Below are 27,148 nucleotides of genomic sequence, written 5' to 3'. Positions count from 1 at the left end.
CTGCAGTGGTGGCCGCGGCGTGGACCGCACGTGCATGCAGACTCCCAGGCCTGCGCTCTAACCGCACCCCCGGCCCCGGCCCCAGGGGCGAGCGGTCACACTCCCTCCTGCCGTCACGGGGCCACTCTGCGTGCTCGTGTCAGCTCCGCCAGCAAGGGCTCATCCCACAGAGGGGGGAGCCCAGACACCGGGAGGCTCAGGGCCGGCGTGTGGGCGCAGCAACTCTGCAAGATGGCAGATGTCACCCCGACCCGTCAGCCCGGTGAGTGCTGTTACCGTGTTGTCACTCTGGGTCCGGATATTTAGATTTTCTGCATTTTCCCACGGACGGATCCACCGGTGCTTTGAATGTAGCTTGAGGCCGCTGTGCCTTCCTCCCCGGCGTGCGCGCGGGACTTTGTGTTCTCGGCCCCGACGTTTAGACGCCGTGTTTGGAAAACGTGACTCCTCCCGAGGAGGAGTTCATCCTCGTTCATCGCCTGGGAGCAGGCCTCAGCTGTGTTGTTGGGAGAGCAGGTGCGACTTCGCGCCTCGCCCCGGCTCCGGGGGGGTCTCCCGGTTACGCCGTGTTCCATGTTCTCCTTCGAAGTTATCCGCGATCGCGCGTGGCTCCGGAGCGGTGGCCTCTGAGCGGGGGCCCAGGGCCCGCCAGTCCATGGGGGGCCTGTCGGGGGCCCGGCGTGCGTCCCGGAGAGGAGTCTGGTCTTCTTTGTCCATCCTCCACTCCCTGGCGGGCCTTGCTGCGCCTCCTGGCCCTCACTGACGCGGGACGGGGTCTCTCCACACGGTTGCCCTTCGTATTTCTTTGTGGCGTATGTGTTTGACCCCTCCTGGCCCACGCTCTGGCCCCGTGGGTGCCAACGGGCCGCTCACCGTGGAGAGGCCGGTGTCTCCTCCGGGGTGGTCCCCGTGTCCCCACGTGTGTTTCTCTCGCCTTGCTTCTCCTGGTGTAAACATTCAATAGTTCCATATTTCAGACATTTCCGTCATTTCTCTTGGTGGTTCACACGGTGCTTTTGGAACAGGAGGGTGAGGGTCACGTCCATGCATCTCTGGCTGGCCCAGAGCGGGCGAGTCCGGACTTTGACCTGCCATGTCTTCTCTGTTGGGGCCTGGGGGTCGGGTCTGTCACACGGGATTAGGCTTGGCACACGGCGAGGGCTTGCGGGCCCGGGGGTCAGATACTCCAAAGGGACTTGGAGGGTCCTTTGCTTCCAGAACAAAGACGTCCAACCTTAGGTCTTCGAAACGGGAAAGCCTTAGGGCAGCTGATCAAGAAGAAAGAATGGGCATAAGGCGGGTGTTAGGGACGGAAGGCTCGGCGGCAGATAGAGCCGTGCTAAAAGCAGACACAAGGGAAACACTCAGGATTCGTCACTAGCAGGAGATTTGAAAACTCCGAGATGCACCAGTTCCCGCACAGTTTCCAGGATCGAAACTGGTTCGAGAAGCAAATAGAGGGCTCGGAAAGCCCGTGGCCACCCAAATGTTGACTTAGCAGTGACCGTCGTCTCCGGGCCCGTGGTCACCCCTGAGCCGTGTGGGCGTCCGGGGAAGGCGCCATTCCCGCTCCCGCTTGTCCCGGGGATGTGGGCGCAGGGTGACTCTCCAGAGTCGCCGACGTGCAGGTCGCACACACGTGGGGAGTGGCCCCGGCTCCCGGCGCTGTGCTCCTGGGCGGTCACCCCCAGGCCCTTCCTGGCGCTGAGCGGGGAGCGGGTTTTGTCTGGACGCCTTGGCGCATCCATGTGCCACGTGTGGGGCTCTGCAGGGGCTGCCACTACCCCGTGTGTTGTCATCCCCATGATTGCCTGGACACCGTGGAAGCAGAGCTGACAAAGTCTTCTTTTTCTTTTTTTTTTCTTAAATCTTACTTATTTAGTCATGAGAGAGAGAAAGAGGCAGAGACCCAGGCAGAGGGAGAAGCAGGCTCCATGCAGGGAGCCCGACGGGGGACTCGATCCCGGGTCTCCAGGGTCACGCCCTGGGCCGAAGGCAGGCGCTAAACCGCTGGGCCACCCGGGGATCTCCCTGACAAAGTTTACTTTTTGTCTTGATCCAGTTTTGGTATCAGATAATATTGACTTTATATCAGGAGTTGGGGGGTGTTCCCTTGGGGTAAGGTGGTATCTCATTGTGGTTTTGATTCGCATTCCCCAGATGATTAATGACGTTGAGCATCTTTTCATGCACCTGTTGGCCATCTGGATGTCTTTTTTAGAGAAATGCATATTCAGATTTTCTGCCCGTTTTTTAATTGCATAATTTGGGTTTCCGAAGTGGAGTTGTCTGGGTTCTTTATGTATCTTGGATACTAACCGCTTATTGAATCTACCATTTGCAGATACCTTCTCCCATTCAGTAGGTTTCATTTCTTTTTCATTTTGTTAATTATTTCCTTTGCCGCGTAAAAGCTTTTTATTTGGTACAGCCCCAATAATTTATTTTTGCTATGCTTCACTCACATGAGGAGACATATCTAGAAAAGTCTTGCTAAGGCTGATATTTTCTGGAAAATTTTAGGTAGAATTGGTGTTAAATTTTCTTCAGTGCTTGGCAGGCATATCTAGTAAAATCATCAGGATCTGGAGATTTCTTCTATATGAATTTTATTTTTTTATTTCTTTATTTTTTATTGGTATATGAATTTTACAATTAAGAATTCAGTTTACTTAATAGGTTGCAGAACTATTCAGATGTTTTATTCACAGTATTTATATCTTACTGCGTGAGTTGTAGTGGCTTGTGCTTTGTTGAGAAGCTTGTCCGTATCTTTGAAATGGTCAAATTCATGTGTGAAGTGTTACTACTGTTCCCTTTATCTTTTCGGTTTCTGCAGGGTCTGTAATGATAACGTTTCCTTCCTGATTTTGTTAATTATGTCATATCAGTCTCTCTCTCTCACTCATTTTGCTAGAGGTTTGCGTATTTTATTTGCTGTATTTAAAGGATCACATTTTTGTTTCATTGATTTTGGGTTTTTTTTTTCCCGTTTTCAGTGTCTTTGATTTTTTCTTGTATTTATTATGATATTCCCTCCTCTAAATTTGCTTGACTTTGTTCTTCTTTGTCCAGAGTATTTAAATGGAAGCTTAGATTATTTGACAACTTTCTCTTTTTTAGTATGAGCAAATAGTCTCATAAATTTCCCTTTCAGAGCTGCGCGCCACCAATATTGGTGTGTGGTGTTCTCACTTTCATTCGGTTCTGTGTATTTTTAAAACTTTCCTATGACATCTCCTTTCAACTCCTGGATTGCTTAGAATCGTTTTGCTTAGTTTCTCAATACTTGGAGATTTTTCTGCTGTTTTCTGCTACCGATTTTTAGTTTGAGTCCGTGATTTTCAAAGACCATGCTCTAGAATTTGAATTCTTGTAAATACGCTGAAGTTCGTGTCATGGCCCAGGATATGGCCTGTCTTGGTGTGAGTTCTGTGGGTGCTTGAAGACAACGTGTTTTCTGCACTTTTTGGGCGAGGTGTTTTATACTTGTTGTTGACATAACTGTTGGCTGATGGTCTTCTTGAGTGCTCTGTATCGTTGCTAATCTTTGTCCAGATTTTCTATCATTTATTTTTCTTCTTAAAATTTTTTTTTAAAAAAGAGTTTACTTATTCACGAGAGAGACACACACACACACAGATGTAGAGACACAGGCAGAGAAGCAGGCTCCCCAGGGAGCCTGATGCGAGACTCGATCCCAGGACCTTGGGATCACGCCCTGAGCCAAAGGCAGATGCTCCACCGCTGAGCCACCCGGGCGTCCCTGGGTCATACTTGTTAAAAATCACTCTGCCGATGTCTCTCTTTTGTATGTTTAGAACACTTGTCTTTCATGTAATTATCATGTCAGAGCATCCACCTGTCATTTTATGTTTTGTTTCTTTGTCCTGCTTTCCTCTGTGTTAGTCGAACGCGTTTTTAGAATTCAGCTTTGATATATCATTGTGCCCACGAGTGCGTATCTCTCTCAGTGCTGCTTGAGGTTTTATACTAAAGACACGTAACGTCACATTCTACTGTTGTCGACATGTTACCGGGTAGGGCGAAGTGCAGAAACCCCACCTCCGTGGCCTTCAGCCTCTCCTGCGACAACACGGTCTTAACTATTTCTTCTGCATACATTTGAGCCACACCAGGCAGTGCTGTATGGCTCGCGTCAACCAGCACGTAGCGGAGAAGGGAAGTCAATTTTATTCATGGATATTTTTGCTTATGTCATGTCATTTCTTCCTCCCCTATGCCCAGATGCTTCCTTTTCTCCTTTTCTTTCTGGTTACAGGTCTTTCTCTTGGGGCAGGTCTGTTGGTGACAAGGCCTCCTACTTTTCCCTCTTGATTTCTTTCATTCCCGAAGGGCTCTGGGTACACAGTTCTTTTCTCTTGCACTCGAAAAGCCGGCCACCGTCTCATGGCCTCCACGATCCCCGATGAGAAATCTGCGGTAATTCGAACCGTGTTTCTCGTGGGAGAGGCACCGTTACTCCCCCGTTGCTCTCCGGCCTCGTCCGCTGTCGTGACGTTTCTGAGGTTTGACTGTGTTGTGTCCTGGTGTGGATGTCTTCGGTTTGTCTGCACTGGGGTCTTTCCAGTTTCCTGAGTGTGGAGATTTAGGTCTTTTGTCAAATATGGTGTCTTTTCATCCACTAATTCTCTGAAGTTTTCTAGCCATTTTCTTAACCCTTCTTTGGTGACTCCGTGGACATGAATGTGGGATCTTTTGTTACGGTCCCACGGGTCATTGGAGCAGCCTCTGGGGCTCCCGGGCTGCTGGTGCGACCTCGCGGATGCCGAGTGCGTCGGTCCTCCCTGGCTGTCCTCACCCACAGCTTCTGCATCACCGCCCGCGACTCCTTTTTGCAAAAGAGGGCGCTTGCCCAAGTGTAGCCAGGTCACCCCGAGCTGGCCCCGATCGAGGGTGGTGGCTGGGTGGGGAGGCCCTGACCTGAAGGTCACCTCAGTCGGTTGGTGGTGTTTGACGATGCCGAGCCCCCTTGCTGTGGCAGGAGAGTGCTGGCATTTTAAGAGTTCCTGGGGCAGGTCACGTGAAGGCCCGCAGAGGTCAAGCCCAGGTCTGGGTCACTGCCTGGTGTCTTGGTGCAGAGGCAACGGACTGCCTGGTGTCCTTGGACCTGAATGGCGGCCTCCCCTGCCCCACAAGGACGTGGGGGGACGCGGGGACGTACAGCCCCGTCCACCGGCCCGGCCAGCCTGCCTCTGGACGCAGAGGGGTCCTGGGCAGGTGGTTGGGGGGAGGGAGTTCGCAGACTGAGAACTCTTCACCCAGGGAAAGAACTTGGTAGAAAGAGTGGACGGATGTCCCCTTGATGAGGGAGGGGGAGGAGCGGTCCCCGGGCCAGCGTGCCTCGTACAGTGGAGTCCTGAGGATGTCCCACGTGCGTGCAGGGCTGGGGGAGGATACCCCGCGGGCTGCAGAGCGCCGGGTGCCAGCATTCGCCCTGGACCCGCAGGTGGAGTGGGTGGCTGTCACACGGGCTGTGCCTGGTTGTAGTTTTGGGACCGAGTCAGGAGGAGAGCACTGGGCCTCGGGGGTGGCGGCATGTGGCCCTTGGATGCTGCCCCCCGCCCTCCACCCGTAGTGTCCTGGAGGCTGGTTGGGATCTTGAGATGCCCAGTTGGGAGTTCACCGCTTGCTCCGACTGGGCTGGCTCTGGAGGCCTTCCTCCTGGGGCACCCGCTGGTGTCCCGGGCCGGGGCTCTGCAGGACCCCGTGTGGGGAAGGCTGCTGGGTCTTTCCTGAGGATGAAGGGGGGCAGGGTCGGCTCTCTGTCCGTTGCGGGTGCTGCCGGGCCATGAGGTGCCCTGGCAGCCTGGGCGCGGGGGTGCTGGCCTTGTGCCCTGGGGAGCAGCTGAGGCTCGGCCTCCGGGGCCTCCGGGGCCTCCTCCCTACCTGACACCTGTGGTTTTGGGGAAGCATGATGAAGGAGTCAGGGTGACGAGTTCCGTGTGGCATGTGGGGCTCACGGACATGGCCTCCCATATTAGGGTCAGAACGTGTGTTTTGTCCGAGGCCGGGGTGCCTGGTGGCCCGGGGTTTTCTGGGTGCTGCTCTGAGCTTTCCGGGGCCTGCGCCTTTCCCCTGCCCCTCCACGAGGAAGCCTCTGCATGAGGATTCACTGGCCACCGGGGCTCTTGAGGACAGGCTGCTGATGTGAGGGGTGTGCCCTCCCCCCACTGTCCGGATCTGTCTTTCCTGGTCCCGGAGAGGACGTGTTCCTTAGAGGTCAGCAGTGCCAGCAGCCTACCGCCAACCCCCGCCCCTGCTTGGGTCGCTTACCACAGCCCCCGCCCCCAGGATGACAGGAGTCTGTAGAGTCTTAGCTTGTCCTTCCGCGGGCACACGGTTGGCAGATGTCTTCTCCCTGGCTTCAGCCAGTTTACTTACGTGGCGCGTGACTCTGCGTGCAGCCCACTTCTCAGTGTACACTCGTGTGGACCGTGGCATCCCCAGAGTGAGGGAGGGGTGTGCTGGCTGGCCCACTTCTGCTCGGGGTGGGGGCTACAGATGTGGGCCTCCCCTGACCGCAGGGTGGAGGGCGGAGAGGCTGTCCCCGGGATGCATGGTCTGGTTCTTGTTCTCGGCATGAAATGTGTGACACGGGGGCTCGCTGTCCTGTCCCCTTCTTTCTTCATCAGCTCAGGATACATCGGGCTCACCCTGGCCCAGGCGGGGCCTCCCGGGCTTGCACCCCAGCTGCGATGTCACCATCCCTTTGCATCGGCACCCCAGTCGGGGCTCACGCGGTGGACATCTGCTGGGCCTGCTCTGGGGACAGGACATGTTCCAAACACCTCTCAAGTCATCAGACTTGCCTTCCTGTTTTTGTTCATTGAATTTATTCCTGGGTATTTTATTCCCTTTGATGCAGTTGTAGATACAATCATTTTCTCCGCTTTTCCGAGCATTCATTGTTTGTGTGCAGAAACACCACAGATTTCTGCGTGTTAATTTCACATCCTGAAAATTTGCTGAATTCAGTTATTAGTTCTGACGAGTTCTTGGTGGCATCTTTAGGGTTTTCTGTAGATATTAAGCCATTTGCAGAGAGAGATAGTGTGTGATTTTCTTTCCGTGCCCGGTTGCTGAGGCTGGGACTTATGCTGTTGGATGGGAGTGGCCTCCCTGTCCACTCCTGACCCTACAGGGGAAGCTCTCCTGTTCTCAGTGTCGGGGCCGATGTGTGCCGTGGGCTTGGCATCCCTGGCCCTCACTGTGTCGAGAAACGTGTCCTCTGCACCTGCCGTGTGGGGAGGCTTTATCCTGAAGGGATGTTGCATCCTGTCAAATGCTTGTTCTGCATGTGCTGAGACGATCATGTATTTCTACCCTTTCTTCGGTTAATGCGATGCATCACATCGATCGATTTGTGGATATCGAACCACCCTAGCATCCTGGGAACAAATCCCACTTGGTTGTGGTGTCCAATCCCTTGAATGTACTGTTGGAAGTGGCTTGCTCATGTTTGTTTGGGGGGATTTCTGCATCTGTGATCACTGGGGGTATTGGCATTAGTAAAAGATCCTCGTCTTTTCTGGTCAGGTCAGTGGTTTTGGGTTCAGGGTAATGCTGGCCCCATAGAGTGAATTTGGGAGCTTTCTTAAGAAGTATTGGTGATCTTCTTCAAACGTTTGTTAGAGGTCACTAGTGAAGCCATCCAGTCCTGGGCTTTTCTGTGTTGGGGGCTTTTGATCACTGCTTCAGTCTCCGTACTAGAAATGTCTGCAGATTTTCGGTTTCTTTATGATTCGGTCTTGGTAGGTTGAGTGTTTGTAGGGATTTATTCATTTCTTCTAGGTTGTCAGGTTTGCTGGTGTATAAGATGTGTCCCTTTTTATTCACTACTTGGCTCTTTCACTAGGACACGTGATTGTGTGGGCTGCAGTGGGACATGGTGGGACATGTCCATGTAGCTGTGGGGGGGGGGGGCATGCACGTGTGTATGGATATCCGCGAGTGCATTGCATACGTGCATGAGAGCATGTGCGTATGCAGTTGTGCACATACACACGTGCATATGGACACGCTTGTTCACGTATATGTGTGCAGGTGTCCATGTGTGAGTATGTGCATGTGGGCTAAAATTTGTTTTAGATGTCTTCCTGTTATGGTTCTGCAGGATGCTGTTCTGTGGCTTTCTTTCCTCATGTCGTCTTCATGTGGAATCTTGGTCAGGCTGGTCTCCTGGAAGAGTTTGGGCATGTTTCCTCCTGTTCCACTTTCTGGAGATTTTCTTTCTGAAACTTTTAAACAATTCTTAAGAAAATTTATGTATTTGAGAGAGAGAGAGAGACAGAGCACGAGAGAGCACAAGTAGGCTGGAAAGGGAGAAGCAGGTTCCCCACTGAGTGGGGAACCCAACTGGGGGCTCCCTCCCAGCACCCTGAGATCACGACCTGAGTGGAAGGCAGACGCTTAACTGACTGAGCTGCCCAGGCGCCCCTGGAAGTTTTTACGTACAGGTTCAATTTTTTAAAATAGAGCTATTATATATATATATCTATAAAATCAGGGCTTTTTTAAAAAAGATTTTATTTATTCATTCACGAGAGACACAGAGAGAGAGAGAGAGACAGAGACACAGGCAGAGGGAGAAGCAGGCTCCCTGCAGGGAGCCCGACGCGGGATTCAATCCCGGGCCTCCAGGATCATGCCCTGGGCCAAAGGCGGGCGCTAAACTGCGGAGCCACCCAGGGTTCCCTAGATTCGGGTTTTTTTATATCTGTGATATATCCATATACGATATGCATATGCACATATATCGGAGTGAGCTTTGTGTTTCTTAGTCTTTCGAGGAATCTGTCCACGTGAGCTAAGTCACCGAGATTGTTAGAATAAAGGTATTTATGGTATTTCCCTGTTAGCTTTCTAATATTTGCAGAAGCAGCCGTGACATCACCTCCTCCTTTTCTGACTGTGATAATTTGCGTCTTCCCTCTCTCCCCCACCATTCTGGCTGCACGTTTATCAATGTGATCAATTTTTGTAAAGAGTTTGCTTTTGGTTTCATTGATTTCTGTTTTATTGTTTTTCCTCTGATTTTTTATTATTGTGATTCTTGTGGTTTCCTTGTTTTTCTTTTACTCTTGTTTTTGTAGTTTGGGAAGATGGAAGCTGAGACTGCTGATCGGGATCTTTTCCCTCCTAACGTGAAGAGTTGGTGCCGCACACCAGGCGGGTGTCTGGCTAAGGTGGCATCCCTGCGTTGCTGCGACACTGTGTCCTCGTTTCCCGTCGGTTCAAGATGCTTTCTAATTTCCCTTTTAATTTTGGTTACACCCATGGCTTATTTAGAGATATGTTTTTTTGAGGGATTTTTTCAAAGGTCTTTCTGATTTTGACTTCACATTTAATTCTGTTGTGGTCAGAGAACACATTTTATCAAAAATTTGAGTCCTCTTAAGTACACGGTTCAGAACGCGGTCTCCTCAGGAACTGAGCAACAAGATGCACTGTGCTTCCGTGCCATCCTTGTGTTCTGGGGTGTTGTGTACACACGCTGAGGCTGGCTGGGGACGGGCTGCTCACGTTCTTCCCCTGCGTCATTACTTACGTCCTGGCTCCCGGGTTTCTCAGTTCCTGATCGAGGGGTATTGAGTCTGCGACATACTTAGAGATCTGTCTGCTCCCTGTGTTCTCAAGCTCTGCTGCTTGATTTATAACATTTAGGGTTCTTAGGTCCTCTTGATGAATTAACTTTTTTAAGATGTTCTTGATTCGTGAGAGACACACAGAGAGAGGCAGAGACACAGGCAGAGGGAGAAGCAGGCTCCATGCAGGGAGCCGGACGTGGGACTCGATCCCGGGACCACGGGATCACACCCTGGGCCGAAGGCAGGCGCTCAACCACTGAGCCACCCAGCAGTCCCATTCTGTTTGTTTAGAGACAGAGCGTGTGTGTGCGTGTGAGCCAGGAGAGGAGCAGAGGGAGAGCTAAAACCAACCTACTGAGCCACTCACGCTCCCCTAATTAACTCTATTTTCATGAAGAAATGACCCTCGTTCCCTGGAGCCCTAACGTGCTGTGTGAGCATAGCCGTTCCAGCTTTCCTTTGATTATTGTCGGGAAGCATGTCTTTTCCATCCCCCTTTCCTTTCCCTTCCCCCAAGGGCTTCATGTCTTTTTCTCTAACGGGCTGGGTTTGTCTTTTCTCCCTTGAATCTGACTGTCCGCGTTTGCTGTGCTTTGCCGTCGGCCCGGGTTTGGTTTGTCCCATCTGTTCTGTGTCGTGGTTTTGCTTTTCCTGCCATTCTGTGGGTGTAGAGGGCGCGTTCTGTGACTCTGCCCTTGCACCTCTGTTGGCTCATGAGTGTGCACCGTTGGCTCCGGCACTGGGCTGGCTGCTCCGGGGTCTGCGGCAGGTTCCTGGACGTCGTCCGAGGATCTCGCGGACGCGCCTCCTCACGCGCCTCCCTTCCTGGCCTGTGTGAGGTTGCTGCTGTGCGTGTTTCACTTGGTGTTATAAACTCTGTTCTGCATTGTTGCCATTTACGTTTGGGCAAACGAGCCGTTCCCTTTAGAAGAGGGAAGGTGGGGTCCAGCCTGTGCGGGTCGCCCGCGGCTCTGCGTGTGGGTGCGCCGCAGGGAGGAGGGCAGCCAGCCGGCGAGGAATCCGCGCCGTCTCTGTGTTTCTGAGAAGGGTCTTCATTTTGCCTTTATCTTTGGAAATTCTTTTCACCCGTTCCTTACAGGACCGTGGGCCATCGGGTCGTGCTGTCCAAGGAGGCCGCTCTGGTCCTCCATACGCAACGGGGAAGATGTCTGTTTCCTCTGACTGCTTTTAAGATTTTCTCTTCATCGCCGGCTTCAAGCAGTTTGACTGTGATGTGCCTCCATGAGGTTTTCCTCGCGGATTTTGGGCTTCCTGCATCGGTGGGTTTATGGTTTGATCATCTGGCAGAGAGATAGAGACGCAAAGAGACACAGAGACACAGGTAGGGAGAGCCGGTGAGACAGGGAGCAAGAGTCAGAGACAGGGAGGGAGAGAAGGAGTGGGGGGGGGTGGCCGGGGACAGACCGAGATGGGGTGGCGGGGAGAGACAGACACAGACACAGGGAAGGAGAGTCAGAGAGACAGGGACGGAGAGACAGAGACGGTGAGGGAGAGACAGAAAGACAGGGAGGGAGAGGCAGGGAATCAGGTAGGGAGACGCCGAGAGACTGGGAGGGAGAGACCGAGACACAGAGAGGGAGACACAGAGACAAGGAGGGTGAGATCTAGACAGCGTGGGAGAGACAGAGAGGGAGGGAGACCGAGAGACAGGGAGGGAGAGACCGAGAGACAAAGGGCTGCGCAGGGAAGGAGTAGTGGGACCTGTTCCCGGAGGGGCTGGTTGTGGGGCCTCCTACGGGTCAGGTCTCCTCCGGGCGGCTCAGAGAGGGTGCGGGGCCCCTCCACCGGGGCTCAGGGAGGGTGCCGAGTCCATCCGCGTACGCTCAGAGGGGTTTGGATGCAGGCACCATCCAGCGTCAGGGCACGGCCTTGGGGCGGTGGCTTGAGGGCCTGGGTGGCTGAGCCCCAGGAGCGCCCCCACGGCCCTTGGCTCTTCCTCCTCCCCCCTACTCCCCCCCCCCGCCCCTGTCCCCCTTCTCCCCTTCCCCCTTCAGCCTCTGCCCCACTTCCCCCCTTCCCCCATTTCCAAGCTCCCCAGGCTCCAGGGAGCACGCCCCCCCCCCCGCCTTGGTCCCTATCAGGTGAGTATGGCGATTTCTGAAACTTTTGAATTTTGAAAGCATTCCCCTTTCTCCACATCCTCTCCAACATTTGTTGTGTCCTGTCTGGTTCTTGTTCCCCATTCTCACGGGTGTGAGGTGGTATCTCATTGTGCTTTTGCTCTGTATTTCCCTGCCGGCCGGCGATGCAGAGCATCGTCTCGTGTGCTTGTTGTCCACGTCTGTGTCTTCCTGTGTGACGTTTCTGTTCATGTCTTTTGCCCATTTCAGGGTGGCACTCTTGGTTTCTCTGCTGTTGAGTTGAATAAGTTCTTTTTTTTTTTTTAATTTTTATTTATTTATGATAGTCACACAGAGAGAGAGAGAGAGAGGCAGAGACACAGGCAGAGGGAGAAGCAGGCTCCATGCACCGGAAGCCCGACGTGGGATTCGATCCCGGGTCTCCAGGATCGCGCCCTGGGCCAAAGGCAGGCGTTAAACCGCTGTGCCACCCAGGGATCCCGAGTTGAATAAGTTCTTTAGAGACCTTGGATAACTGGCCCTTTATCGGACGGGTCATTTGCACATATCTTCTTCCATTCTGGAGGTTTGTCTTTTAGTTTTCTTGAGCGTTTCTTTTGCTCTGTGGAAGCTTCTCATATTGACGAAGTCCCAGTGATTCGTTTTGGCTCTGTTTCCCTGGCCTTCATGGATGTATCTTGCAAGAAGTTGCTGTGGCCCAGTTCAAGGAGGGTGTTGTTGCCTGTGTTCTCCCCTAGGAGTTTGATGGAATCTTGTCTCCCATTTAGATCTTCCATCCATTTTGAGTTTCTCTTTGTGTCCGGAGCTGTGAGAGGATGGTCCAGTTTCATTCCTCTGCGTGTGGCTGTCCAACGTGCCCAGCAGCCTTTAGTGAAGAGACTGTCTTTTTTCCAGCGGATGGTCTTTCCTGCTTGGTCGAATGTACGGTCTTGACGGGCGAGTTGAGGGTCCACTTCTGGATTTGTCTCTTCTGTCCCATTGATCTGTGTGTCTGTTTTTGTGCCAGTACCACACCGTCTTGATGAGCACAGCTTTGTAGCACAGCCTGAAGTCCGGCATTGTGATGCCGCCAGCTGTGGTTTTCTTTTCTCATATTGCCCTGGGCGTTCGGGTTCTTTTCTGATGATTTCACACGAATCTTCCGATGATTTGTTCCAGCTCTCTGAAGAGAGCCCGTGGTATTTCTGATGATAGGGATCGCGTTCCATGTGTAAATTGCCCTGGGTCACGTGGACATTTTCCCAATATATATGAATTGTTCCAATCCAGGAGCATGGAATGGTTTTCCATCTCTTTGTGTCTTCCTCAATTTCTTTCAGACGTCTTCCGTGGTTTTTCGGGTAGAGATCCTTTATCTCTCTGGTTAGGTGTATTGCTAGGTATCTCATGCTTTTGGGTGCAATTGTCACTGGGACCGACTCCTTCATTTCTCTTTCTTCAGTCTCATCGTTGGCGTATGGAGAGGCTAGGGATTTCTGGGCATTGATTGGGTATCCTGCCACGCTGCCAAATTTGCTGTAGGAGTTCTAGCAATCTTGGGGTGGAGTCTTTTGGGTTTTCCAGGTACGGTATCATGTCATCAGTGAAGAGGGAGAGTTTGACTACTTCTTTGCCGATTTGAGCCTTTTATTTCTTTCTGTCGCTTGATTGCTGAGGCCGTGACGTCTAGTAGTATGTTGAGTAGCCTTGGTGAGAGTGGACATCCCTGTCTCTCGTTCCCGATCTTCGGGGAAAGGCTCCCAGTGTTTCCGCATTGAGGATGATTATTTGCCGTAGGCTTTCCTTTCCGTCGATGGCTTTGGGGATGCTGGGAACGTTCCCTCTATCGCTGTACTCTGAAGCGTTTGGATCAGGAATGGATGCCGTATTTTGTCAAATGCTTTCTCTGCATCTATTGAGAGGATCATCTGGTTCTTGTTTTTTCTCTTGCAGATCTGATCAGTCACACGGAGTGTTTGCCTAGTGTTGAACCAGCCTTGGGTCCCAGGGATAAATGCCACCTGGTCACGGTGAGTAACTTCTCAATGTACCATTGGATGCTATTCACTCGTATCTTGTTTAGAATCTTTGCATCCGTGTTCATTGGGGACATCGGTCTATAACTCTCCTTTTTGGTGGGGTGGGGTCTTTGTCTGCTTCTGGACTTCAGGTGATACTGTCCTTATAGAACGAGTTTAGAAGTATTCCATCTCCAGAAGCTTCAGCTGGCCTCACTGTAGTCTCTGTGGTGGGCTCTTGTTTTGGTTCAGGAGGTAGCTCAGTGGCCAGAGTCGTTCGCTCCACTGAAGCAGGTGGCTGCTCCGGCATGTGCGGGAACCCGATAGCATGCACCTGGGCGTGCTCTTCCTCCAGGGTGGCCACGGGTACAGGTAGCTCTTGCATGTCGGAACAGTGAGTCAGAGGTGTTACCACCACGTGCATTGGTTTGGTCTCAGCAGCTGGCTTCTCGGCTCGAGCCGTGACCAGCTCGATCACCTCTGGCTCTGAAGCTTTAGCAGGCCCCGAGGTAGGAGCTGGGGCCGGTTGTTGAGGTGGTTCAGGATATTGCACAGGGGCAGACACTAGTTGCTCCCCTGAGCTGGGTGGCCGATCCGGCATGTGGCGGACCCTGGTAGCATGCGCCGGGACATGATGTACCACAAGGGTGGCCAAGATTGTAGGTGGGTCCTCCTTATCGGGAGAGTGAGTCAGAGGTGTGACCACCTCGTGCATTGGCTTGGTCTCAGCAGCTGGCATCTGCGCTCTGGCCAAGCACTCAGCACCGACAGCCCTGCCCAGCTCGATCACCTCAGGCCCAGAAGCTTCATCAGGCCCCACCTTCGGAGCTGGGGTGGGCTGCTGCCGTGGTTCATGATGTTGCTCAGGGGCCGAAGCTGGTTGCTGCACTGAGGCAGGTGACTCCTTTGGCATGGCATGCCGGGGACATTGATAGTGGGTGCCCGGGGGAGCTCTTCTTGCAGGGTGGCCAAGTGTGCAGGTGGCTCCTCCAGGTCGGGACAGTGAATCAGAGGTATGACTGCCATGTAAATGGCTTGGCCTCAGCAGCTGGCATCTCGGCTCGGGCCAAGCACTCAGCACCAACTGCCATGCCCGGCTCGAACTGCTGAGGCCCATAAGCTTCAGCTCACCCCAGTGTAGTAGCTCTGGCGGGCTCTTGATTTCATTTAGGATGTTGCTCAGTGCTCGAAGTCGGTTGCTCCCCTGAGGCAGGTGGCTGCTCCGTCATGTGGGGGGGATCCCGATAGCATGCCCCTTGGCGTGCTCTTCCTCCAGGGTGGCCGCGGGTACAGGTACTTTTTCACATTTGAGATACCTTATTGCCTATTTGCTTATGTTAAAAAAATAACTGTGTCCAAGACTTAAAGATTCTTATTTACTGATGCATTTAAATCTTTCTCATAATGATCTACGGCATTTAATGTAGTATGGAAATTGTTCATATCGGTGTCTCCGGCAGCTTTTCCTTTTGTACTTGTGGTGTTCCTGTTTATATCATTCGGATATCTTTTGAAAAACAATGACATTCTTTAGAAACCTGAAGATTTACCTGGCGTTTTTTTTTTTTTTTTTTTTTTTTAGTGTCATACATTTCCATTTATTGGACCCTACTGAATACATCAGTTAAATGTTTGCTTATTTCACATAAAGGGCCCGTTTTCTTTCTTTTGAATTTTTAATTTTTTATTGGAATTCAGTTTGTCCACATATACCGCAACACCCTGTGCTCATCCCGCCAAGAGCCCCCCATCATGCCCATCACCCAGTCACCCCACCCCCTCCACCCACTTCCCCTTCCACTACCCCTTGTTTGTTTCCCAGAGTTAGGTGTGTCTTGCTTTGTCACCCTCACTGATACTTTCACTCATTTTCTCTGCTTTGCCTTTATTCCCTTTCGCTAATTTTTATATTTCCTAAATGAATGAGACCATATAATGTCTGTCCTTTTCCGATTGACTCTTTTCACTCAGCATAATAGCCAGGACAGCTGCACCCCAATGTTTCTAGCAGCAATGTCCACAATAGTCAAACTGTGGAAGGAGCCTCGATGTCCATCGAAAGATGATGGATCAGGAAGCTGTGGTGTGGCGGGCAGTCATGGCGGCTCACCTAAAGAAACGAGTGTGCGAGGAATTCACTAAGGTGGTCCAGCAACAACAGAAGGAAATTGCAACCAAGAAACTGCGATTGACAAAACCAAGTAAATCTCAGCACTCCACGTAGATCGGTGTAAAGCTCCCTCCCCAGCGGATGCTTTGCAGTATCTACTCCAGTTTCCCAGAAAGCCTGTTGAAGCAGAAAGTGCTGAAGGAGTAGTCAGGATTCTCCTGGAACATTGTTACAAGGAGAATGATCCATCTGTGAGACTGAAAATTGCATCATTGTTGGGTTTATTATCAAAGCCTGCAGGGTTTTCACCAGAGTGCATTATGGATGATGCCATTAACATCCTGCAGAATGAAAAATGTCTCATCGACTCCTTGCTCAGCTGTTGGACACCTTGCTTGCAATTGGCACCAAACTCCCAGAGAATCAAGCTATCCAGATGGGATTAGTTGATGTAGCCTGCAAGCACCTCACAGATACGTCTCCTGGTGTAAGAAATAAGTGCCTGCAATTACTTGGCAATCTTGGCTCTTTGGAGACAAGTGTCACAAAAGATGGAGAAGGCCTAGCTGTCAGAGATGTCCAGAAGATTATAGGGGATTACTTCAGTGACCAAGACCCACGTGTCAGAAGAGCGGCTATAAAAGCCATGTTGCAGCTTCATGAAAGAGGACTGAAATTACACCAAGCAATTTATAATCAGGCCTGTAAATTGTTGTCTGATGACTGTGAACAAGTGCGCAGTGCTGCAGTCCAACTTACCTGGGCTATCAGTCAGCTCTATCCTGAAAGCGCTGTCCCCATTCCTTCTTCTATTGAAGAAATTCGCTTAGTTGATGATGCAGTTGGAGCAATTTGTCCCATGGTCAGTGATGGCTCCTGGGTGGTTCGAGTTCAGGCTGCAAAGCTATTGGGCTCGATGGAACAAGTCAGTTTTCACTTCTTGGAGCAGACGCTCGACAAGAAGCTCATGTCAGATCTCAGGAGAAAACGCACTACACGTGAACGTGCCGAGGAACTTTACAGGTCAGGAGAGTTTTCCAGTGGCAGAAAGTGGGGAGGTGATGCTCCCAAAGAAGAAATAGATACAGGAGCTGTGAACTTGATGGAGTCAGGAGCTTGTGGAGCCTTTGTTCCTGGATTGGAAGATGAGATGTATGAGGTCCGCATTGCTGCTGTGGAGGCTCTCTGCATGCTGGCCCAATCTGCACCTTCTTTTGCGGAGAAGTGCCGCCCTGATTTCCCGGTGGACATGTTTAATGATGAAATTGAGGAAGTACGTCTGCAGTCCATACACAGCATGAGAAAAATTTCTAAAAACATCACTCTCCGAGAGGATCAGCTTGGCAGTGTCCTGGCTGTGTTAGAGGATTCGTCCAGAGATATTCGAGAGGCTGGCTCTTCACGAACTTTTATGCTGTACTAATGTTTCGACTAAAGAAGGGATTCATCTCGCACTGGTGGAGCTGCTGAAAAATTTAACCAAGTCCCCTACTGATAGGGACTCTATATGGAAGTGCTTGAAGTTTCTGGGAAGTCGGCATCCAACCCTGGTGCTTCCCTTGGTGCCAGAGCTCCTGAGCACCCATCCATTTTTTGACCCAGCTGAACCAGACATGGATGACCCAGCTTACATTGCAGTTTTGGTTCTTATTTTTAATGCTGCTACAACCTGTCCCACAATGCCAGCACTGTTCTCAGATCATACCTTCAGACATTATGCCTACCTCCGAGACAGTCTGTCTTCTTCATCTTGTTCCTGCCTTAAGGTTACCAGGTAGAAAACTAGTGTCATCGGCCGTTTCTCCCAGTATTGCGCCCCATGAGGACCCGTCCCATCAGTTCCTGCAGCAGAGCCCTGAAAGGGTGTACAGTCTTCAGAGCACCGGGCCCCTCAGGGAACCCAGAAGCTGCTGGAGTTCACCATCCGGGATCTGCAAAGACTTGGAGAACTTCAGTCTGAACTAGCAGGAGTTGCTGACTTCTCGGCTACCTATCTTCGGTGTCAGCTTCTTCTCATCAAGGCCTTGCAAGGAAAGCTGTGGAATGTAGCTGCCCCTTTATATTTGAAGCAGAGTGACTTGGCCTCCGCAGCAGCGAAACAGATCATGGAAGAGACCTACAAAATGGAGTTCATGTACAGTGGTGTGGAGAAGAATCAGGTGGTGATTATACATCCCATGAGGCTGCAGGCCAAAGCCTTGCAACTTACAGTAACAGCATGGACTACTCGAGGAGTTGACCCCTTATTTGGTATGTGTGAAAACTTTTTACAAGAAGTTGACTTTTTTCAGAGGTGTTTTATTGCTGATTTGCCCCCACCTACAGGACAGCTTTGTGGACAAACTTCTTGAACTTCTGCCCCGACTCATGACATCCAAGCCTGTGGAAGTGGTCAAAATTCGACAGACCATGCTGAGGCAGAGTACCTCCTTGCACCTCCCCCTTCCAGAGCAGATCCACACACTTTAGCCACCATCATAGAGCCAGCAGGCGAGTCAGACAACCCTTTGCGGTTTACATCTGGATTGGTTGTGGCCCTGGATGTCGATGCGACCCTGGAACATGTGCAGGACCCTGAGAGTGCTGTGAAGGTCCAGGTCTTCTATCCAGATGGCCAGGCTCAGATGATTCATCCTAAGCCGGCAGACTTGCGGAATCCTGGCCCACCCAGGGCGCCACCGGCTTATCACTCAGGTGTACCTCTCCCATACTGCCTGGACAGAACCATGCCCGGTGGAAGTGAGGCTGCTACTGGCCTACAACTCCAATTCCCGCATTCCAAAATCCCCCTGGATTGAAGGTGGCAAAGTGTCCCCCCAGGTGGAAACCAGCATGGAGGGCACCATCCCCTTCAGCAAGTCTGTGTACGTTTACATAATGCCCAAACCTGCAAGGCGCTGAGTCACAGCATTGTGTAGAGCTGAAGCTGAGAAAGACCTTCTTAGGTAGCAGAGTGAGCCCGAAGCCTAGAGCACTTCACCTGGAGCTGGCGTATGGGCATGAGCACCATCACCCTTATCGTCTCATCTGGTATCAAACACAAAATAAATTATTTTGCATTAAAAAATCAAAAACCTTCAAGTCCACACCTCTTCCTTCCCTGACTCCCCCCACCACCTTTGTAAAGTTGAGAAAACAACAACAACAACAACAACAACATCAACAAAAGAAGCTGTGGTCTTACAGCTTACAATGGAATATTACCCAGCCGTTAGAAACGACAAACGCCATGAAAGGAGAGTGACGTTTGGTTCTACTTGTTGGGTTCATGTTGTTGTACGTGTGTGTGCAGCCAACCAGCAGTATGTACCAGATCATCTACTAAGAAGGGTCTTTTACTCAAAACCAGGAAAGAGGAGAGAGAAAGAACTAGTTTCGAGAGCTTTTTGATTGGGAAAAAGCATTGCAAAAATCACGATTTTCATTATACAGTAAGGGAGTAGCTTCCTTTCTGTGTTCATCCTCGTGAGGATTAACGATAGAGGGAGTCCTGTGAAATGAAGACCACTTTGTATTCCAATTTACTTCCTGGAATTTCTTAATTGTTTCCTTTTTTTTGGTTTTTACTGACATTGAAAAACTGAAAAACTTCTGGCTCATAACTTTGTTGCATTTCTAGGTCCCTGCAGCAACAAAAGGAAATCGTCCTATTAGGACTAGAAGTCTAAGTGAGTCCTAAAGTATTGGAAGAAAATTCTAAAATATACATTGAGGTTCTATAAGGAAAAGATTGAGTTTATTTATTTATTTTTAATTTTTTATTTATTTATCATAGTCACAGTGAGAGAGAGAGAGAGAGAGAGACAAAGTCCGAGATACAGGCAGAGGGAGAAGCAGGCTCCATGCACCGGGAGCCCGGCGTGGGATTCGATCCCGGGTCTCCAGGATCGCGCCCTGGGCCAAAGGCAGGCGCCACACCGCTGTGCCACCCAGGGATCCCCAAGATTGAGTTTAAACAAAAGAGCCTGAGCTAATTCTTCCAGAAGGTTTGTTACCTTGAATTCAGAGCCCTTTTCTGAGTATATTAGAAAAATAATTAGTCCCACAGTGTCAGTCGATTCATGTATTAATGAGATGAGAGCTAACATTAATGAAACTAACTCTAAAGTAGTTGACTGCCAAGCTGATTGTTAAATTGGTTATTATGGAAACAGGAGAACCAACTCACACACTTAGAAATGAGGTCCCAGACTGGAAGTACTGGTAAATGTAGCTGCTCATAATCTAAGTTAAGTAATTCCTTGACAATCTGAGTAGATCTATATCAACATGGCGGTCTTATATGTAATGTAGGGTGTTTAGTAGGAAATTATCGAATGGACTTCATGATTCCCTAGAGCTTATTTTTGAGAGGTGCTAGGGAATAAGGAGGCGAAAAAAATGAATGCTCAAAAAAGTCCTATTTCCATCTTACACATTTGGGGAAACTGTACGAATATGTCCAAAGAATCTTGGTCTTCAATAGTTTTGTATACAGTAATAACTAACACCATAAAATAGCACTTATTTAGATAGAATTGATGGTAGACGTGGCAGTACTACATCCTTTTCTACAATGTCTGAGCGTTTGTAGTACTTCAGACCTTTCCATCAGGCGTCAACATTAAATATTGAATACCTCTAGAAAGTGTGAAAATAATTATGTCTTTGGAAGTAGTTAACATGAAGTTTTTCCATGTGTCCCATTGGACTTTTCTAGTGATGATCCTCCTAGGATGCTTTATCAGTAGGTGTCAGGATTTTATGGACTAAAAAACTGATATTTTCTTTTACAGTTGAAATCTGTAAATCATCTTTATACTTAATTTTCTATGTCCTCTCATAGCGAAAAGTAAGCAAAATATGCCAAGACAGAGAATGATGGTCCCCCCACCAAACCTTGAGCATAACCGTTAAGGAACAAGAACTGTCGGAGATCTATGTGTGTGTATCTGTAGGTACATCCATGCATACATGGCAAGATTTAACAGAAATCACAATTCCACATCATCTGTGGTTTATGTCACAGCTCTTCTCTGTCGTCAGCCTCTGTTTTTCTCTTTGGGCTTTCGTTGAAAACTACTCGGCCTCATGTCTTTCGCTCTGAGACTTTAACTGTAATCCTTGAATTCTTAATTTCAGTTCAGAAACCCTAGTCTTAGAACTCATGAGTCTCCAGATTTCCATGACTGTCACCAAAAGTTGAAAATCCTATAGGTTTGCCCTTTTTTTTTTTTTTTAAAAACAAAAGACTTAAAAGCAAGAAAAGAAAAAAAAAATGCTTCTTTCTGTCTTGACAAACATGAGGAAGAAACTGCAATCAGGAATACAGGTGGAAGCAACTCCTTCTGTAGCCTCCCCTTGTACTTTTAAAAGAGCTTTGTCATGTAGTTAATGATGGAGAAAGTTGACAACATGCATTGTATATGTCTGCTGTCCGCAGAGTGTATTGTGTGACCGTATTTTTTTCCCAGTCATTGAAAGGATTCTCCCAGTATGATACTCTTAATTTAAAAAGAGTGTTTTTTTTCTCCTTTAAAATAGTCATCATTTGGAACTGGAGGGTATGACGCTGAGTGAAGTAAGTCATTCGGAGAAGGACAAACATTGTAATGTCTCATTCATTTGGGGCATATAAAAATAGTGAAAAGGAAGAAAGGGGAAAGGAGAAAAAATGAGTGGGAAATATCAGAAAGGGAGACAGAACGTGAGAGACTCCTCACTCTGGAATACGAACAAGGGGTGGAAGAAAAGGAGGTGGGGTGGGCGTGTGGGGTGACCGGGTGACGAGCATTGAGGGGGGCACTTGATGGGATGAGCGCTGGGTGTTATGCTATATGTTGGCAAACTGAACTCCAATAAAAAAAACATCATTATTTTCTGACATTTATAAAATGCAGTAAAAGATAAGGAAACCATCCTGAGAGGCAGGATGCCTCTCTCATTTGGCCATGTTTTTAACATGTTTTATTTATTTTCCTCCCTTATTATTTAAGGCTTTTTTGTATGTATGCACTGACTTTTTTTATCAGCTATATTTTTGAGGAATAAGCTCTTCAATTTACAGGTGCTGTATCTTTTATAGTCATAAGTTCATTGGTTTCTAGAAATACACATTTGCTTCCATGTATCCATTAGAGTGCAACAATACTGAACTCCTATGGGATTTTTCACTGATGAAAATTGTTTTTATCCTTTCCTTTTGTATTGAAGCAGGTCTGAAGACCAGGAAGAAAGCTGACTGGTGATCTGAATTGCAAAATGTTGAGAACTGACCAGTGGGTTGTCATGGTGTCTGATGATTCTGTGTGTGTGTGTGTGTGTGTGTGTGTGTGTGTCTGTGTGTGCGCGCGCCTAATGACTCTTAAGTACAAAGGAAGTAGAGGGGGAGGTAGGAGGGTAGCAGGACTTAGCCTAGGAGAAGCTGATAGATAGATGTCAGGATTTTCGAGGAAGAGGAGCTGGGCAGGAAGGGATTCTAAGGAAGGAATGTGAGGAGGAGAACCCATCCAGGCTGCAAGAGAGGAGTGGGGCGGTCCGTGGAATAGAGGAGGTGCCATCGGTTCCCATCCCCGCTACTGGGGAGGGGAAGCTGGCCCCCGAGTAGGAAGGCACAATGGAGTCGGCCGCCCCCGTGTCCAACAGGAAAGAGATGGGCTTCCCCGCTCCCTGGAGCAGGACCCTGGGCTGGGCCTGGGTTAGGGGGTGTCCGAGTCTGGGCCCCGTCAGTCATCGTCCAGTCCCAGTAGTTGAAAGGCTGGACTTCCCGGCTCAGGGTTTCCTCCGTGTGGAGGCGCCGAGGATCCCCCGAGCCCCGGGCAGGCGGATTTCCAGGGGCCCATCGTTGGACATTGAGGGCATTGCCGCGTTGGCTCCTTGGGATTGGGACATCGACGGGCCCATTGTCCCTCGGTGCCGCATCTGAAGCAGGCCCCAGGGTGGGTTCGGTCGGTTCCCCCTTTCTGCGGGCTCGCGGAGCCCGCCGGCCACAGAGCTGCCACCGAGGCTTGGGTCTGGAGTTGGACCTTCTGCTGGAGCCTGGCCTGCCTCTGAAGTTCAGCCACTTCCTCTCGGGTGTTAAGGACTTTAAATGCCATTTTCACCAGGTCGGGCATGGGAGTTTGAGGACCCTCCCCGGTCTTCTTTAGTTTTTTGCGGATATCGGAGGAGGACTGATAGATACACCACTGCAGTGGTAATCCACGTTAGCGCATCTGTAAGGACCAGTAGGGGGGATCAAGGTGAAACTGTGGAACAGTCTGCGTTGGAAAAACATGACTCATGATGCTGAGAGTGGCATGCACACGAAGATTTTCTTACCCTTTAAGTTTCGTGGCAGAAGTCTCTCTTTTTATTCAAGTCTGACTCATAAAACACAAACCAGTACGTAAATTTCTCATGAGAAACTTTCCATGAAATGGTATAAGGAAAGAGGTCTTACAGGTGTTTCTTCCGCAAGTTCTGAAGTTCTGCGTTTTCAAGTGTGACCTTTGGTGGTTGATTTTTCTTCTCTTTTCCTTATGAGGAGAACATTTTTAAAGGAGAGTGCATGATTCAGAGCTGTTCCTTAAGAGCGACAAAATGAAAAGAAGGACACCATTTCCTGTAGCTTCCCTCTGAGGGACACAACCCCTCTGTCTCTGGCTTGTGACGCTTCCACGGCGCACTCCTGCAAGGATGGGAGCTTGCTGTCTTGTCGCTGGTCTGGGGTGGGATTAGGGATGACCCACGGGTGAAGGTGACAGCGGGAAAGCTCTCGTAAGCCCTGGTTTTAATCTGGTTCTGAGTTCAACTGTGGAGTCGTGCCGAAACCCAGGTTTTGTTCTCAGCTTTGTTCTAGGGGTTCACTAGCTCATGACAGAGTTCAGGAACTGGGTGAGTAGTAAGGAAGCCGTCTCTGTTGGAAGAAAAGCATCTTTATGATCTCCTATCTATGGGCTCATTTTCTAACTTACGAAGCATGTCAGGGAGTCTTGTGGGCTCTCAGCCTTAATTCCGTTTTCACGTAAGAAGGAGTTTTGCTCTGAACTCCCAGAAGAATGACAGGACGTTTGGAATTTCTGTTTAGATTTACATAGTGTTGCTGCTTTAAAAGCAATTTTTAGTCCTTTACTCAGACTAATGGTTTTCTAACATATGTAAATGAATTAAAATCTAGGAATGCAGTTGACATCCAATCATAATGATCATTTGTTAGTTAATTCTGTCTATAACCCTTGGATCCCTAGGAATTTAGCTGTGGTTTTATGAGTTTCCCCGTATGATTGCCTGCAAATGTGTATGTTGACTAAAATTGTAAGTGGTTTAAACTGTTCAAACAAATTACTTAGCAATTAAACCTCCAGCAAAATTGTAATTCATTTTAAATTTAGCACAGAGGTTTGATGCTCTTTCTGAGCAAAACAACGGGACATAACGGTGAAATACGGAAATTCGGTATTTTGCGTGAAGTGTTTCCGACAGGACAAAAACATTCCCAGCACTGGACATAGCAAAGCCTTCCACTAATGTGAATTAATTTTGTAGCGAAGGATCACTTGGGAAGATTCCTGCTTTTGAGTTTTAGCCAGGTTTCATTCTTGAAGCACCCTTTCCATAAATTTGTGTTTTATTCCTAATTTGTCGTACTTCACCTTTTGATATTTAAACAACTCACATGCAGCTAACCGAAGTCACGGTAGTATTCGCTTCTCTATCAGGTTATCACCTGCTATGTTGAGAATTGCAAAGCCAGAGCACATTACAAAGAGTCAGTTGGACTTTGATACCAAAATTGCATTTACGAGGTTCACACTCCTTTGTATTTCACCAGATAGAGACAGCAACAGTGTTCTCAGGTAATATGTGCCTCGGCCTCTGTGCCAGAATTTATAGTGTCTGGATTTTAATATGTAGTGTTGATCTGTTAACCAAAGTTGTTTAGTTTTGCTTTGTTTTGTCCACAGAGGCATGGACACCTGCTCCTGGTGAGTCTTTACGCTGAATATACATACTCAGTTGTCGGTATGTATGTATGTATGTCACTTTGAGGTTCTCTCTCGCCAGTGTTATCATTCTTGGCAAAAAAAAGTCTCTGTGTTTGATGTCCTTTCTCCTTTGTTAGCCAGGGTCTACCAAAACCATTACTTTTTGATGACAGTTCAGTTTTGGCCCAGAATGTCACAGTCTGTATTGAATCCGTCATTTCATCGATCCCTCGTGGCTTTTAATTAACTTTAGCAGGATTCACAGATTTTCTTTCACTAAGGGGAGTCAGAGGAATCAGAGTCTTTCTCTACATTTTTTAATTCATTCCATAAAAATATTCCTGTGACGTAACCTGAACTCAAAACGCATTTTGTCAAGAGGGAGAATTAATCCAGTTTGATGAGCAAGTTCCGAATTCGATATGCTTTGTTTGATACTTGGTCCCGATGCTCCGCGTCCCGTCTTTGTGTTGTAGTTTTGTGTTCCCGTGCTAATTTTGCATACGTCCTTGCTCAGGAGTCTGGGGATTAGACTGCATTCTATCCCTGTTTTATGTCAGCTGGTATTTTCATTATTTTCATCTTGCTTGCTTTCAGATTTTCCCCTCCTTCCCCAACTTTTCCAATTGTTGAGGTCTTTTGTCTTTTTTTCTTGCCTGCTTTCTGGGAGTTTTGTTTAAGGGAAATGAACCTCTTGCTTCTTACAATTTATGTTTTCCTAGCCATTACTTAATTTTTTTAGGAAGATGAGCAGTTCAAAAAAAAACAACATGAATATATGTTTTCGTTACTGTGATAGGGGAACATCTTTATCATTTCTTGTCGAAAGCATTCTTCAACCCCGAGCATTTTACATACTAAAATGAATCTGTTGCCTATACGGAATGGAAGCCTAGCGTAGCAGTAAATGTTTCCCTCACAAATACAGTTTTTTATTGATTGCTAGCCATTTTGGTTTCATTTATTTTTATTTATTTTTTTTTAAAGATTATTTATTTATTTATTTATTCATAGAGACGCAGAGAGAGAATGAGAGGCAGAGACACAGGCAGAGGGAGAAGCAGGCTCCATGCAGAGAGCCCGACATGGGACTCGATCCAGGGTCTCCAGGATCACGCCCCGGGCTGCAGGCGGCGCTAAACCGCTGTGCCACCGGGGCTGCCCCTGGTTTCATTTATTAATGACTTTGTCACTGATCAGAAAACCCTGAGGTAGTATTTCTGTTTACTACTTCGGGAAAAGACTAATTAGGACCATTATTTGTAACTCCAACATAGCTTGTTAATTTTCAAGTTCATCGTACCGGAATATGCGCATGCGTGTGTGTTTGCAATCGTATTGATGTTTCAGAGTGTCTTCCTAAAGATTTACAATGTCTGTAGATAGCTATTTCAACATTTTGTGAGGTCTTATTTTTCTTTCTGCTTTTATTAAAATAACAGCATGTAAATAGCCCATACTTTTGGTTGTGTCCTATAAGAATTTCTGCCTGGAATACTTGGAAAGAATAATGCTAGTGTTATACGAATTTTGTCTTAATCATCAATTATCAACTATTTTTTAAACTATTTTTATCTTGAGTATGATAAATGATCATGTAGTCAAAGACTGTGTAGTTTAAACATATACTGTTCTTCGGTCGATAGTTTATGAGATTCATTTCATAGAACTGTCTTTATGTTTCCATTTTGTGCTCAGTGTCCTTTTGTAGAAATCCAGATTGACTACTTTACACTGTGCATATATTTAGAGCATCACAAATGTGGGCCATCAAAATGATAATTTCATGGTATCGGTGAAACTCTGGATAGAATTTTCTGTCCTATCATCTGTCAGAGCTTTAATTTGTTAACTTTACACCTCCTAAGTGTACTCAGTTATATCGTGACCCGGAAAGGTCGTTGAATATATGACACCTATAAGTACATACCTATCGAAAGTGTAATTAAGATGCACTTTGCCATTTTGACCAAAATGTCATAACAGCAGAGGCACGCCTAAGTCTCTTAGTGGGTTTGTGCTTGATGTATTGAGAGCAGTGTGGTCGAGAGTAACCCACTACTGGTCCCTGAGCCTCCCATGAAAACACATTCTGTATCAGAGGGTGGAGTACCTTTGACTTCTTCTTGACACCTGTTTTATTTTTTTTAAGAGTTTTATTTATTTATTCATAGAGACACACACACACACACAGAGAGAGAGAGAGAGAGAGAGAGAGAAAGGGAGGGGCAGAAACACAGTCAGAGGGAGAAGCAGGCTCCATGCAGACAGCCCGACCTGGGACTCGATTCAGGATCTCCAGGATCACACCCTGGGCTGCAGGCGGCGCTAAAATGCTGTGCCACCGGGGCTGCCCTCGCTACCTCTTATATGGTGCTACTCA

The 27,148-nt window shown here is 48.6% G+C and overlaps 2 protein-coding genes and 1 pseudogene across 18 annotated transcripts in view; 2 read left to right on the top strand and 1 right to left on the bottom strand.

Moving 5' to 3' along the window:
* LOC144284804 (adenylate cyclase type 1-like) overlaps positions 1-27,148 on the bottom strand; it is a 414,796-nt gene that overhangs the window by 88,366 nt on the left and 299,282 nt on the right. The window contains exon 7 of one of the 3 annotated variants that reach the window (XM_077849869.1): positions 18,322-18,847. The exons of the other annotated variants lie outside the window; for them this stretch is intronic. The gene's annotated coding sequence lies outside the window, so the exon portion shown is untranslated. Of the gene's footprint in view, positions 1-18,321; positions 18,848-27,148 lie in introns of those variants that run through there. 3 annotated transcript variants of the gene reach the window in all.
* Positions 1-27,148, top strand: part of LOC144284801 (adenylate cyclase type 1-like) — a 131,461-nt gene that overhangs the window by 71,141 nt on the left and 33,172 nt on the right. For 4 of the 15 annotated variants that reach the window (XR_013353226.1, XR_013353227.1, XR_013353224.1 and 1 more), the window contains one exon: positions 13,646-13,722. The exons of 8 other annotated variants lie outside the window; for them this stretch is intronic. The gene's annotated coding sequence lies outside the window, so the exon portion shown is untranslated. Of the gene's footprint in view, positions 1-10,710; positions 10,954-13,645; positions 13,723-27,148 lie in introns of all 15 variants that reach the window. 3 more of the 15 variants (XR_013353220.1, XR_013353223.1, XR_013353222.1) reach the window with 2 other exon arrangements.
* On the top strand, positions 15,714-19,494 carry LOC144284799 (integrator complex subunit 4 pseudogene; annotated as a pseudogene).

This window comes from Canis aureus, chromosome 15 (assembly GCF_053574225.1).
Source record: "Canis aureus isolate CA01 chromosome 15, VMU_Caureus_v.1.0, whole genome shotgun sequence".
Classification (NCBI taxonomy): Eukaryota; Metazoa; Chordata; class Mammalia; order Carnivora; family Canidae; genus Canis; species Canis aureus.
The sequence above is the reverse complement of the archived record's forward strand: the minus strand, read 5'-3'. Positions and strand labels throughout refer to the sequence as shown.